Below are 13343 nucleotides of genomic sequence, written 5' to 3'. Positions count from 1 at the left end.
AAATGGATTTTTTGCACAGCAGAAAGAACTCAATATGCTACTCAAATCAAAGATCTTCAAAAACTAAATTTGAAAAATGGGATGGTCACCAGATATATTCTCATGGTTAAATTCATCTTGACTAATTGGAAAATGTCACCTACAGCATTACATCGTCTACACTTTCGTCTTTCAAACATCCAGTGTTTGTATTCAGCTAAGCACACACAACCACAACAATGCAGATATCTGCCTAATAGTCCCAACACCCTGGATGTTTTAACATTCCTATCATCCTCAACAAAACACAATTTTAGATAATGCAAGCACAGGTGTGGCTGTGTGATAAGAAGTTTGCTTCCCAATCTCATGGTCCCAGGTTCAGTCCCACTGCATGGCACATTGTGCAAGCATCTTCTGTTATAACCATGGGACGACTAAAGCCTTGTGAGTGGATTTGGTAGATGGAAACTGAAAGAAGCTGTCGTATATATGTATATGTGTGTGCGTGCATATATATATATGTGTGTGTGTGTGTGTGCATGTCTTTGTGTCTGTCCTTTGCCATCACTTCACAACTGGTGTTGACGTGTTTTTGAGGTAGATTCGTTTTGTTAAAACTCTCCAAGGCTGTGCTCCAGCAGGGCTGCAGTCTAATGAATGAAACAAGAAAAAGATATAAGAAAATCCATGTGTAATTCGTTCAGCCATTTTCTCAACTCGCCGACAAGGGTTACAACTTAGATTTGCGTAAACCTGAGTTGTTACCCCTCCCCCAATAAATGCTCGCACACCACACGTCTACTTAGGAAATCTTAGAGATTATTGTCGGTCAGTTGAGGTATGGAATGAGGTAAGCTGGTAGACTTGACCGGAACTGAGCCCCTGGGGGGCAACAAACTTAAGCTGTTGCCAGATATCATTTAAAATGCTCTTTCTTATAAAATATTTATTACTTTGAAATTTATTGAGAGTTTTCAATTGCTGATCCCATCAACAAATGAACAGTATGCACGCAGGCGCGTACACACACGCACACTATTTATAAAGTGGCAATTAAAGCGAACGATATATATATCCATTAGGTTGGAACTCCATATATTCCATTTCAACCCGACTTAGATGCCAGGGGAGAAAATTTGTGGTGTAGCGAAATTTCGTGTTAAAAGTTTACTGGTTGGTTCCAGACTTTCTAAGGTCCAACCACTGACCACATTACAGCGACCTCCATCTTCGTCGTCAACAACATCTCTACACAGCACCAACACACTGCACCGGTTCTAACACATCGCTGTTCATGAGTTTCTCACCAGGGTTAACAGCTAACAAACAACACACACAGCTGAACAAAAGGTCCATCAACCACTTCGATTCAGCTTGTGCATATATACGTGTGACCACATGAAATGTGTTTGAAGTCATCACCTTCGTTCCATGTATTTCTTTACCGGGTTACCACAATAACATAACAGCCTTCTGAGTTTCATTAGATGGAACAACAACCTATCCAACTAAATGAGCAACGGAGTTGATGTGTGAAGCAATGTTTTAAGCTGAGATGTGAAGATTATGGAAGATGAGACAAATTCGAAACCTAGAGGTCAGCTGGTCATTGTGTTTGTGTGTGTGTGACGGTGGTGACCACTCGTTTATTATTTTCCAAGCCTTCAACAAGAGGCTGACCGTTGATATGCCTTTTGTCGAAAAGCTAGGACATGAATCTTGGATATATTTTTAGCCTGAAAATGAATTATGAGAGTAAGGTTAAGAAGAATCGAACTAAACGTTTTCTTTTAAAAGTTGATCGCAACATAAACAAGAAAACAAATTTCTTGTTTCCAATGTAGAGAAAATGTAGACAAAATAAATAAATATAAAGTGACGAAAATATCGAGATTTTCTGTGAGTGGATCCAAAGTTTTGCAGATCAAATCTTTGCGTAAGTTAAATAAAAACGATTTTCGAGTGGACTGAGATCAAATGCTGTGGTAGACGTGGGCTATGCAGTGTGTGTGTGTGTGTGATATTAAACAGTCTTGTAGAGAAGAGATATGGAGAAGATGTGGGATGAAGGGGTGTTCTATAAGTGGAGATATGGAAGGGGAGGACCGCTGAGACTTGGATGAGGCGGATCAGAAGATACGGAAAGGATGAGAGATCAAACTGGATTAAAACCTGACAATATGGAAATAGTGGATCGAACAAAGGGAGAGATAGAGGGGAGGGTTCAAATAGCTTGAAGTCTTAAATCATGAAAATGGAGGAGGGTGGGAATAAATAATACTTTTGACTCGAAACATTAGGATTGTGAGAGGTCAAAGTTTTAAATTGGAGACATGAATATGACGGATTGATCTGTGTTGTGGATTTGAAACATTGAGGTCGTGTGTTGGACGATGATATTGTGCTGAGGCAAAGAAATGACGTAAACTGAAACGATTTGGTTGGTTTTGGATTATGAGGAGGACGGGAGGGGAATCACAGGAATGGTGTTAAGAAATGCAAGTGGTGGTTGAAACAGCTCTGCGAATTCAGCCCCACAACATCTTATTCTTACTTTCTTGTACCTCACTGATTTCTTGTTCATACCATTTATCAGTTTGGTCAGAATCTAGCTTTCTTCATAACTTCCAGTGGATTACTCTGCCTAGGTTGTCATGTCTTTTCTTGTCTTCTTCTTCTTCTTCTTCTTCTTTTTATTATTATTATTATTAAGGCGGCGAGTTAGCAGAATATTTTTCACTCTCTCTCTCTCTATATATATATATATATATACATACACACACACACACACACACACACACACACACACACATATATATATATATACAGAACTTTTTCTCGCTCTCCCTCTCTCTACATCTCCCCTACCCTCTCTCTTTATTTCTCCCTCCCTCCTCTTGACAGCTACAATGGTGAGTTCTCAACGAACAGAAGAGTCTCAATAAATTACCAACTCTCCAAACCTCATTTCTTCTTAATGCCAAAAGTAATAACAATCAAAGTCAGAAGAATTGCTCTTCTCTTCGACAAAGGAGTTCTATCTTGACGACAAATGGATTCTTTTTTTCTTTTTTTTTTATATATCTTCAGCTCGAAATATTCTGAATAAAATTTATTTGCCTGTCAATTTTCGTGCTCACCTCTCGTTCCAGTCCCATTCTCGTCTTGTTTCAACTTGTTCCTCATTAATATGATTAATGATTAATGAGTCTTGGTGTCGTGATTTAGTTGACGACTTTTTGGTTAATGACACTTTAATAGAACTGGGTGCCTTGAGTTGAGAGTGAAATAAAATTTTAACGAGTGTTGGGTGTGGTATAAAGTCAGACCGTGTCTTCTGCGTAGGCATTACTCCAAGCAATTAAAAACAAAAGTAAATGGCATTAAAAACGGCGAATCAAAACTCAAACAGGAAGAATTTCAGCGGCTTTAAAAACAAAGATAGGAAAATATTTGAAACATTTGAGAGCAAAGCAAGTTGAACAGCCAGAAGAAAATCTGAATGAGGTTGGGCGAACTAAAAATAGACTCTTTTGTTAGTTTTTGTTTCAAGTGTAGGTATTTAGGTAAGAACTGGATATTATGATTAAAATAATTTACTTATTGTTTTAAGAAAACATGGGAAATCTGCTGCGAATTGTCCCAGAGTGGTAAAGCGTTTTGTTGACGGTTTATTAATGCCTAGCGCTTACCCTGATTGTTTACTATCAACTCTGGTTTAAACCCTTAACGAAGAACAAACTTTAATGAAATATTCTAGCGATATCCATCTTGTCTATATTTTGGAAAATACTCGCCTAAAAGTTCGTGCTTAAAATCTGTTACCATTAGCGAACATCGACAGGAGGTTTAGTAGTTATGTATTTGCCAATTGAATTGACAATCTAGAAGCTCATATGCTCAATTACTTTAAATACAGTAGCTAATGCGACCCTCAGTATAAATATATGAGTCCCCGTGGTCATCAGTACAGTTACACAAGCTCAAGTAGTCTTAATTTGAAATGCAATAATTTGTATAGACCTTATTTTGAATTCCATAGCTCATCTGCTCTTCATTCGAAGCAATGTTTACACTTGACGTATTATAACGCTCCAGTGAATTTCAGTTTTGTGAGTCTAGTCATTAAATCGTTGTTGGTAGTAAAACAATATTACGTAGGTTGCGCGTGATGGTGAAAATAACCACATTATTATCATTAATAATAATAATGATGATGATGATGATGATGATGACGACGACTACGACGACGATGATGATAATAATAATAATAAGTTCTTTATTATCTGGAACATTTGTATTTACATATGTGCAGCAATTATTTGAATAAAACCTTGTAGTAACGCCGTGCGCATGCGTAGTCTCACGCATGCGTGGAATTAAACAACCAAGCGTTCCCGCTTCTATTCTATCTCTTTCTCGGTCGGCCGGCCATGAGCATGGACGTGTCAAGCAGTGTCTCCAACATTCCAACCTGGAGATAGTCTCTTTCTTGCTGGCCAGCAATAGAGCATGGACGTGTTTAGCTGTCACTCTCCATCTTTCGGACTTACGCTAGACAGCTCGCTTACATCTACATAACAACGTCCCAACAACTATGCTCACACACACAGAAGCTGTAACAACAAACAAGAGCTAAAGATATATATATTTACCACCTGAATAAATGTTGTTTAAGTTGATAGTCTGGCGTTCAGCGTTCCGTTATATATTCATTAATTTTATATAGGAAAGTCAGGTATACATCTAATGATGTATAACCCACTTTCCTATAACCTCATGCATGAGCAGATAGCATAATTTCTTCATCAAAGACAATGATTGTCTTGTAAAACCCACAGTCATTAAAAGACACACAAGATGTCTTCTTCATAAAAATAAAGTTGGTTAAAGAAACAGTCCAGAGAATAGAAGGCAACCAAGATGTCTTCTTCATAAAAGACGATGCAATACCATTCTTTAAATAGTTTTGTTTGAATTAAGTAATTTTAGTCTTATGTTTAATTCATAGTGAAAAGGTTAATTAAATAAATGATTACAGCTATTTCGGGCAACTTTCTGTATTAAAAGGGAAAAGCCTATTTAAATACTCCACCTTAACTGACTCACATTCCTATTCTTGGACAGGAGATAAAATTGTAAAAATTCTTATTAGCACAGTCGTAAACTTTGATCCGACGTCATCAGTGAACATTTCTACTGTGTCAAGACAAAACAGCTGAGATATAATTTTCATATTAACAACATTTAACTGTGACACATACTATTAAATAATAATAATAATAATAATAATAATAATAATAATAATAATAATAATAATAATAATGATAATAATAATAATAATAAACGCCCTGATGCAGTACCTGGCACTGGCTCCCGTGGCTTCTGGTCTGAACTGATTGGAAATGTTTTCATGTACATTGTTTCGTCTTGGTATAAAAGATGGCCTACAGCAAATATTCTGCTCAATACCACAGATTTGCTTGTCCTTAACCAGTTGAGCATGTCCCTTGGTGGCTGACGATATGTGCATCTCTGATCACGAGCAGAAGTAGTAGTGGTGGGGGAGCATTGTAGCCATATGTTGAGAAGAATTCTTTGGGGTTTGGATAATTCACCTCTGGAAACATATACATACATACATACATACATACATACATATATATATATATATATATATATATATATATATATATATATATATATATATATATATATAATGTAACCTCGTGGGCATCGGTACCATTTTCCTCTTTCTCCGTTCTTCCATTCTCCGAACTTTCCATCTTTCCGACGAAGGGCTACGCCCGAAACGTCATGCGCTCTCTCTTTCCTTTCCTGAACGTCCAATAATACTATCTATATCACGTCCTCACTTTGTTGTTTTTTTTGTTATTGTTTTTTTGAACTATATATATATATATATATATATATATATATATATATATATATTGTACGACGAATGGGAACGTGAAACTCTGAGTAACAGTTTGTGAAGATTTTTGCAGCTTTAATAAAAGTATATATATGAATCCCTTAACTCTGATGAGAGAAGTATAGATAACTGCTATGGTTGGGGTTAGCTCGCCCATATCAACCTATATCTTCTCGAAACAGCTGTAAGATTTTGTACCTATTTAGGATTCCTCATGAATCATCTTATCCAGACTTTCTTATCTACCCTCCTTATTGATTCTAATACGGACATTCGGACTTCGCAAGTACATCTATGTATTTATATCTATGTATTTATATATTCATGAATTTTTATGCGTTTGTAAATTTTTATATATTTATAAATCTTCGTATGTGTATGCTTATAAATTCTTATAAATGCTTATCATATCTCATATATGTGAACGCATCCATGTATCTTGTATACTGTGGGGAATTTCGATAATTTGATATGGATTGAATGAATATACATACCGACATTTAAAATTTGTTTCTCTCCTTCTTAATTATATATATATATATATATATATATATCCTTTGTCATTTTATCATCTGTTTGCATATATGTATAGATATATATGGATGTTGATGATATACAGGCATGTAATTATGTATGGGTGCCTATACACACTTGTGCGTGCGTTGATGTGGATGTATGAGGTTATGTGTCGTTGTGTGACATAAATATGAAGAGGAGAAAACTTAATTGTCTGACCTGTTACAACTTGTTATGTTCATAATCATTCATCATTATTAATATATATATATATATATATATATATATATATATATATATATATATATATATATATATATATATATATATATATATATATATATATATATATATATATATATATACATATATACATACATACACACACACACACATATATATATATATACAAATACTTGCGAGCATATATATATATATATATATATATATATATATATATATATATATATATATATATATATATATATATGCGCTCGCGTGTGTGTGTGAGTGTGTATGAAGCTATACGGTGATACACAGGCACTCAATCACGAGTGCATTGCATTTCATAGCAGAAACAGTTGTAAGCCAATGAAATTCACTACATAATTTCTTATTCCTTTCTCATCTGTATCATGTGTCTTAACACACACACACACACACACACACACACACACACACACACACACACACACACACACACACACACACACACACACATACATAGTTGAAATTTATAGAAAAACAAAAGACGAAGACAGGTGTAGACACGTGTATATATATATATATATATATATACATATATATTTATATATATATATATATATATATATATATATATATATATATATATATATATACATATACATATAGACACATGTATATATACACACTCACACACACATATACATAAGTATGTATGTATTTATGAGCACGTGTGTGTTTGTATGTGTGTATGTGTGGGTGTGGGGTAAGTGTTTGGTTTTTAAGAGGCGAACGTATCGGATTGTAAACTGTTTAAAACCATTGAAACTCTCACACACAACGAAGTGTACGTATATTTAGTGACATAACAGGCTTCACAAGAGAATAAGAGTGGATAAAGGGGTGGACATAGAATAGGTCAGGGGTAGGGAGAGAGAGGAGGAGGATGAGGGAGAGGGAGAAAGAAAGCAATAAATACTGATGCCTTAATGGATTTATAGATGGACTCAAAGGACTAACGATATATATATATATATATATATATATATATATATATATATATATATATATATATATATATATATATATATATATGTATATATATATGTATGTATACGTATGTTGTGTGTGTATTATATACACAGAGAGAGAGAGAGAGAGAGAGAGAGAGGGGGGGGCGGAGAGTGACTGCTATAGGTGTCACCCAGAATACTCATTAAATATGGAGAGGCGAGGTTACACTTAAAATATACATGGGTTGATAGACACACACACACACACACACACACACACACACACACACACACACACACATCCATATATATATATTTCGCCTGCACTGACCGATCCATTATAACAACTGTCTCTGGTTTATTCAATGAAGGCAAATATTTCACACTTAGATGTAAGTTTGTCAAAACTTTCTCTTTTCAGTTTTTGATTTCAGTGCACATCTTGTGTCTATCTATCTATCTATCTATCTATCTATCTATCTATCTATCTATCTATCTATCTATCTATCGATCTATCTATCGTTCTATCTATCTATCGATCTATCTATCAGTCTGTCTATTTCTCTGTCTTTCCGTCTATCTATTTGTCTGTCTGTCTCTCTCTGTCTTTCTCTCTCCCTCTCTCTCTCTCTCTCTCTCTCCCTCTCCCCCTCTCTCTCTCTCTCTATCTATCTATCAGTCTGTCTCTCTCTCTCTGTCTTTCTGTCTATCTATTTGTCTCTCTGTATCTGTCTGTCTCTCTCTCTCTCTCTTTCTCTCTCTCTCTCTCTCTCTCTCTCTATGTATCTATCTATGTCTCTATTTCACTAAGCACCCACCTTTTATGCTGTTTTTTTTAAAATTCAATTTATCAGTTTCCTTTCTTGTCCCTTTGATAAGACTCAAAAAGCTTATACTTTGTTGTGACATAGAGGAGGTGATATGTTGTGATCGTCATGCCTTTCCCAAATAATAATAAAACGAACTAAGTGGATGGCTGTCCGACTAGGAATCGAACCCATACCATCGGCTCAGCTCACTCCCAATCTTAATTAAAACAAATTCTTACAGTCATTTCTGGGTTTGGTGTGGAAATAAGAGTCAATGGACTTGACCCTTTTATCTTTATCCAGAGGACCCTGGAGGAGGATAAGAATGTGAATCATTTCAGAGGATTTGATCAAGAATATTCAACTTTCCTAAAATTAAATCATTTGTTTGGAGGAGGGGGATGCAGTTGGCTATCTTGTCACCAGTAAATGACTGGTACCGTATTTTATTGACTCTAGTCTAGAGTCTAGAGCAGTGGTTCCCAACCTTTTTCAGGCAAGGGACCATTTTTTACTTGAAAAAATTTCTAGGGACCACTTCTCCTTTTACTTTCTGCTGTTCTATATCAATCGCAGTGTTCAATTGGTACTTATTTTATCGACCCCAAAGGGATGTCGACCACGGTGGAATTTCAACTCAGAACGTAATGAAATGCTGCTAATCATGTTATCGGCGCCCAGAGGATCCTGTAATCCACCTTAACTACTACTACTACTACTACTACTACTACTACTACTACTACTACTACTACTACTACTACTACTAAATTTATTGGAAGCCGAAACTTCTCAATTCGCTCGTGTGAGTTTTTCGTTGCTGATCTTCGGACGATTATGAAAAATAGAACATAAAGTACACTAAACATTTTGAATTGCATGGCACACACTGGTTGATTGGCAGAATGTTACAAAGTAATATTATTGGCTGACGATATATCTATCGTTCTGTTCGGAAGATTAAAAAAAAAAGGGTAAGGATTCGAAATACCATCGTATAATCTTAAGAAATCTAGTATCCAATATTGATAAACGTATGTCTTGTCTTCGGATGGGAGTTGCACACAATAGTACTTTCCATAATGAGGCATCTTGCATAAGTGCTTTCACAACTAAAATGTATCATAGAAACTGCATTTATGTTTCCAAGTGTAAAAATAAATAAAAACATGTCTGGATATACTCCAGTTATTAATCTAAATGTCAGTTCCCATGTTACTAAAAACGGTTTAAATTTAATTTCTTTTCATTTGTCGATCAATCATAAATGTCATTACACGTTTTAGCGGAACCCGATTAAGTTCAGCTGTTCTCGTCAACAAAATATGGCCAGTTCCGCTATCAACAACCGATAATATTGTGACTTATTCCTCCACGGACCTGCATCAATTCTTGTAATTGTTTTTGTGACGGTGTCTTTCAGACATTTTGGTTTTCTATGTTAAAGTCTACCTCGACAATACCATTGCTGCAAGACATTATATTGGCCTAAACAACAATGATACACAACAACAAAAAAACATTCAAAAGCCATCGCTTGATTGTATATCGATTATTATAGTGGAAGTGACTGAATACCACAATTTTGTTACCAACCTCACAACCTCATCACCTCGCAACCAATTAAAGGTATTAAAAGTGAAAGACAATCTGGATACGTGTGGAGTAGCACAGTTTACCTAATATATATTCAGTTCTAATAAAAACAATTGCACATTAATCTGATGGGTTATTCTATGCTTTTGTAGAGTACAAATTCTCAGTGTGACAAGGCGATATCTTTGAATTACATGTACAATCTACCAGATGGGCTTCTTACCGTTTCCGTTTCCCAGTTAAATTAAGAAGCTTTGTTTTGCAACTATGTGGTTTCTAGTTCAGTCCCACTGCGCGGCGGTACACTGGGCAAGTGTCTTCTACTGTAGCCCCTGACCGACTAATGCCTTGTCAGTAGATTCGGGAAACAGAAACTGTATGGAAGCCTGTCCATACAGGCAAACATACGCACACACGCGCACGCACAAACACATATATATGTAACTGAAGCTTATAGAAAATGGATTTGCTAACAATACCAGACTGTGGGATAGAGCTCGGGACCTCGTGGTTCCGAAGTGAACTTCTTAACTATTCGGCCACACAGGTATAGCTATCAAAAATGAGGCGGGAGATGTTACAGGAAATCGATTGAATGGATCTACCCTGTTCCTTTTTTCTAGTACTTAACAGTCCTTCTGGTTTAGACTGAAGGGTAGCAATTTTGAGGGGATGGGGACTATTGATAGCATCGACTTCAGTACAACAAAAACAGCAGCAGCAGCAACAGTAACATCGTCACCGCCACGACGACGACGACGACGACGACCACCACCACCACCAACAACAACAACAACAATACTCCCCTGCTGCCCACTTTACCCTTTTCTGTTAATGTTCCGTTGACCAGAATGCGTTTTGTGTTAAGTTATGTGTTAGTAGTGGTCAGTATTGTGTATTAAGACCGCCCAATGATAGCTGCAATGTCCAGTTATGGTCTGCTGGTCAACAATAATTATTATCAACACCAACTGACACTTTATGATTCATCAGACAAAAATAATATTTCATTAGAATAAAAAGTGACACAAAACTAAAAACAAAAAGGTGAAACCATAGCGACGACATTTTGGTATCGTCTGCTTTTGATCTCTTTTATTATATTTTATTTCCTTTCTTCATTAAAGGTCTCCATTTTTGTTTCTTTTCAGACGATATTTTACTTATATTAATCTAAACCACACACACACACACACACTTGATCCACCACTATTTGACATTCTGACATTCACTCTCTTTCTCACTTGCCTTCTCTCCCTTTCAGTCTTTCTCTTCCTCTCACTCTCTCACTCTCCCTACTCTCGTTCTCATCCTCTTTCTCTCCCCCTCTCTCTCTTCCTCTTACTTTCTCTCCCTTTCTCTTCTCTCCCTTTCTCTTCTCTCTCTCTCTTTCTTCGTTTCTCTATTCTCACTCCCCTTCTCTCTCTCAGTCTCTTCTTCCTTTTTATCGTTTTCTTTTTCTTGCCTCCTTCCTTTTCATCACTTCTTCCTTTCCTCTTATCCTCCCCCCCTCTTTATACATATCTTCTATTTACTTACAAATTCAAGCAATCGCACACACTCAAATTTACACACACACACACATACAAGCACGCACACAATCCACAAAGCCCCCCCCCCCCAATGTACAAATACTCCTCTTCACAGACATAAGTACGGCTGTAGGTGTTTCGACACCATTACGGCGTTCAAATATTTGCCCAACTTTGCTGACATTGGACTTAAGGAAGAACAACAGAGAGAGATGACTCATGAAATGAAGAGAAAAAAAGATGTTTCATCATGAAATTGGCTGACGAATTTGAGAAGGCTAAAATTGACGACATAGAACAAACCCTCGCGTAGTATTTGGGTGAAGTAGTTGGAATTGGTTTGGAGTGGTTCCAGTTATACTTAGTTTGGTGTGATGACGAAGGAGGGAGCCAAGTATTATCTGAGAGCATCAACGCTGGTTGAAACGACTGAAGGGAGTCATAATACCAAGGTATCGAAACCAGTGTGATGTCTAATTGACAGCTAATGAGAGGGATGTCCTATTGGCTAAGCTTCCCAGCCCCATGATTTCGGTTTCATTCCCACTGCGCGTGCGTGTGTTTATTCTTAAACAAGAATACTATTAACATTGACAACAACAACAACCGATTACCTCCACCCATCCTAGGACCTAAACAATAACATTGACTGGAGAAAATAACAGATAGGTTGCCAAGCCTAAGTACTGCACAAAACACTTCTAAAACTTGTAATTTCTGGAATGGGGGAAACGACAAACATTTGTCGTCTCCGCACGTTTATTAATCTACTTTAAGTCCTTCTTACACCCCCACAAAGCGTATAGAACACCTGGTACACAGATGACATCACCCCGTACTCAAGTTCTCACAATGTACCCCAGACACTGTTGCACAACTGCTTCACTCCTACATAATTAACAGAGAAATCTGGTTTTAAAACAACCCAATTAAAAGCAGAACCCGAAACATTAATATCATGAGGGAAAGTTGTGTGTGAATGATGTCGTCCACTAATACCGAAGGATTGCCCGGAATAATGATAAAGGTTTCAAATTTGGCACAAGAACAACCATTTCGAGAGGAGGTGGGGGTGGTTAGTCGATGCCATTCATCCCAGGACTTAATTGATGCTTCATTTTATCGACTCCAGAGGATGAAAGGCAAAGTTGATCCCGGGACAATTTTGAACTGAGAAAGTAATGGACCGGAAGAACAATTTTGTTACCAGCCTCACAACCTCATCACCTCGCAACCAATTAAAGGTATTAAAAGTGAAAGACAATCTGGATACGTGTGGAGTAGCACAGTTTACCTAATATATATTCAGTTCTAATAAAAACAATTGCACATTAATCTGATGGGTTATTCTATGCTTTTGTAGAGTACAAATTTAATATTCATAAACAAGAATATTATTTTTAGTGACTTTGAAGTTTCGGCCAGCAAGGTTATCATACATACATACATATATATGTATATATATATATATATATATATATATATATATATATATATATATATATATATATATATATATATATATATATATATACATATATATGTATGTATGTATATATATATACATATACAAACACACAGAAACACATGCATACATATATGCACGCACACACACACATACACACACACACTTACACACACACAGAGGCAAAGTTGATCTATGTGGGATTTAATAATAATATTAATCAACAACACCTATGAATAATGTACTTGTTTTCACGAATTGCTATTTCGTTTTCAAACCATCGACCTGTCTCTG

The 13343-nt window shown here is 36.2% G+C and overlaps 1 protein-coding gene across 1 annotated transcript in view; it reads left to right on the top strand.

Annotated features, from left to right (window-relative positions):
- Positions 1 to 7990: 7990 nt before the first annotated feature.
- Positions 7991 to 13343, top strand: part of LOC106871290 (alpha-galactosidase MYORG) — a 43588-nt gene continuing 38235 nt past the window's right edge. The window contains exon 1 of the mRNA XM_052975094.2: positions 7991 to 8042. The gene's annotated coding sequence lies outside the window, so the exon portion shown is untranslated. The remainder of the gene's footprint in view (positions 8043 to 13343) is intronic.

The sequence above is a fragment of the Octopus bimaculoides genome, chromosome 20, assembly GCF_046866305.1.
Source record: "Octopus bimaculoides isolate indiv1 chromosome 20, ASM4686630v1, whole genome shotgun sequence".
NCBI classification, from domain to species: domain Eukaryota; kingdom Metazoa; phylum Mollusca; class Cephalopoda; order Octopoda; family Octopodidae; genus Octopus; species Octopus bimaculoides.
Note: the sequence above shows the minus strand (reverse complement) of the source record. Positions and strands in the feature narration are given on the sequence as shown.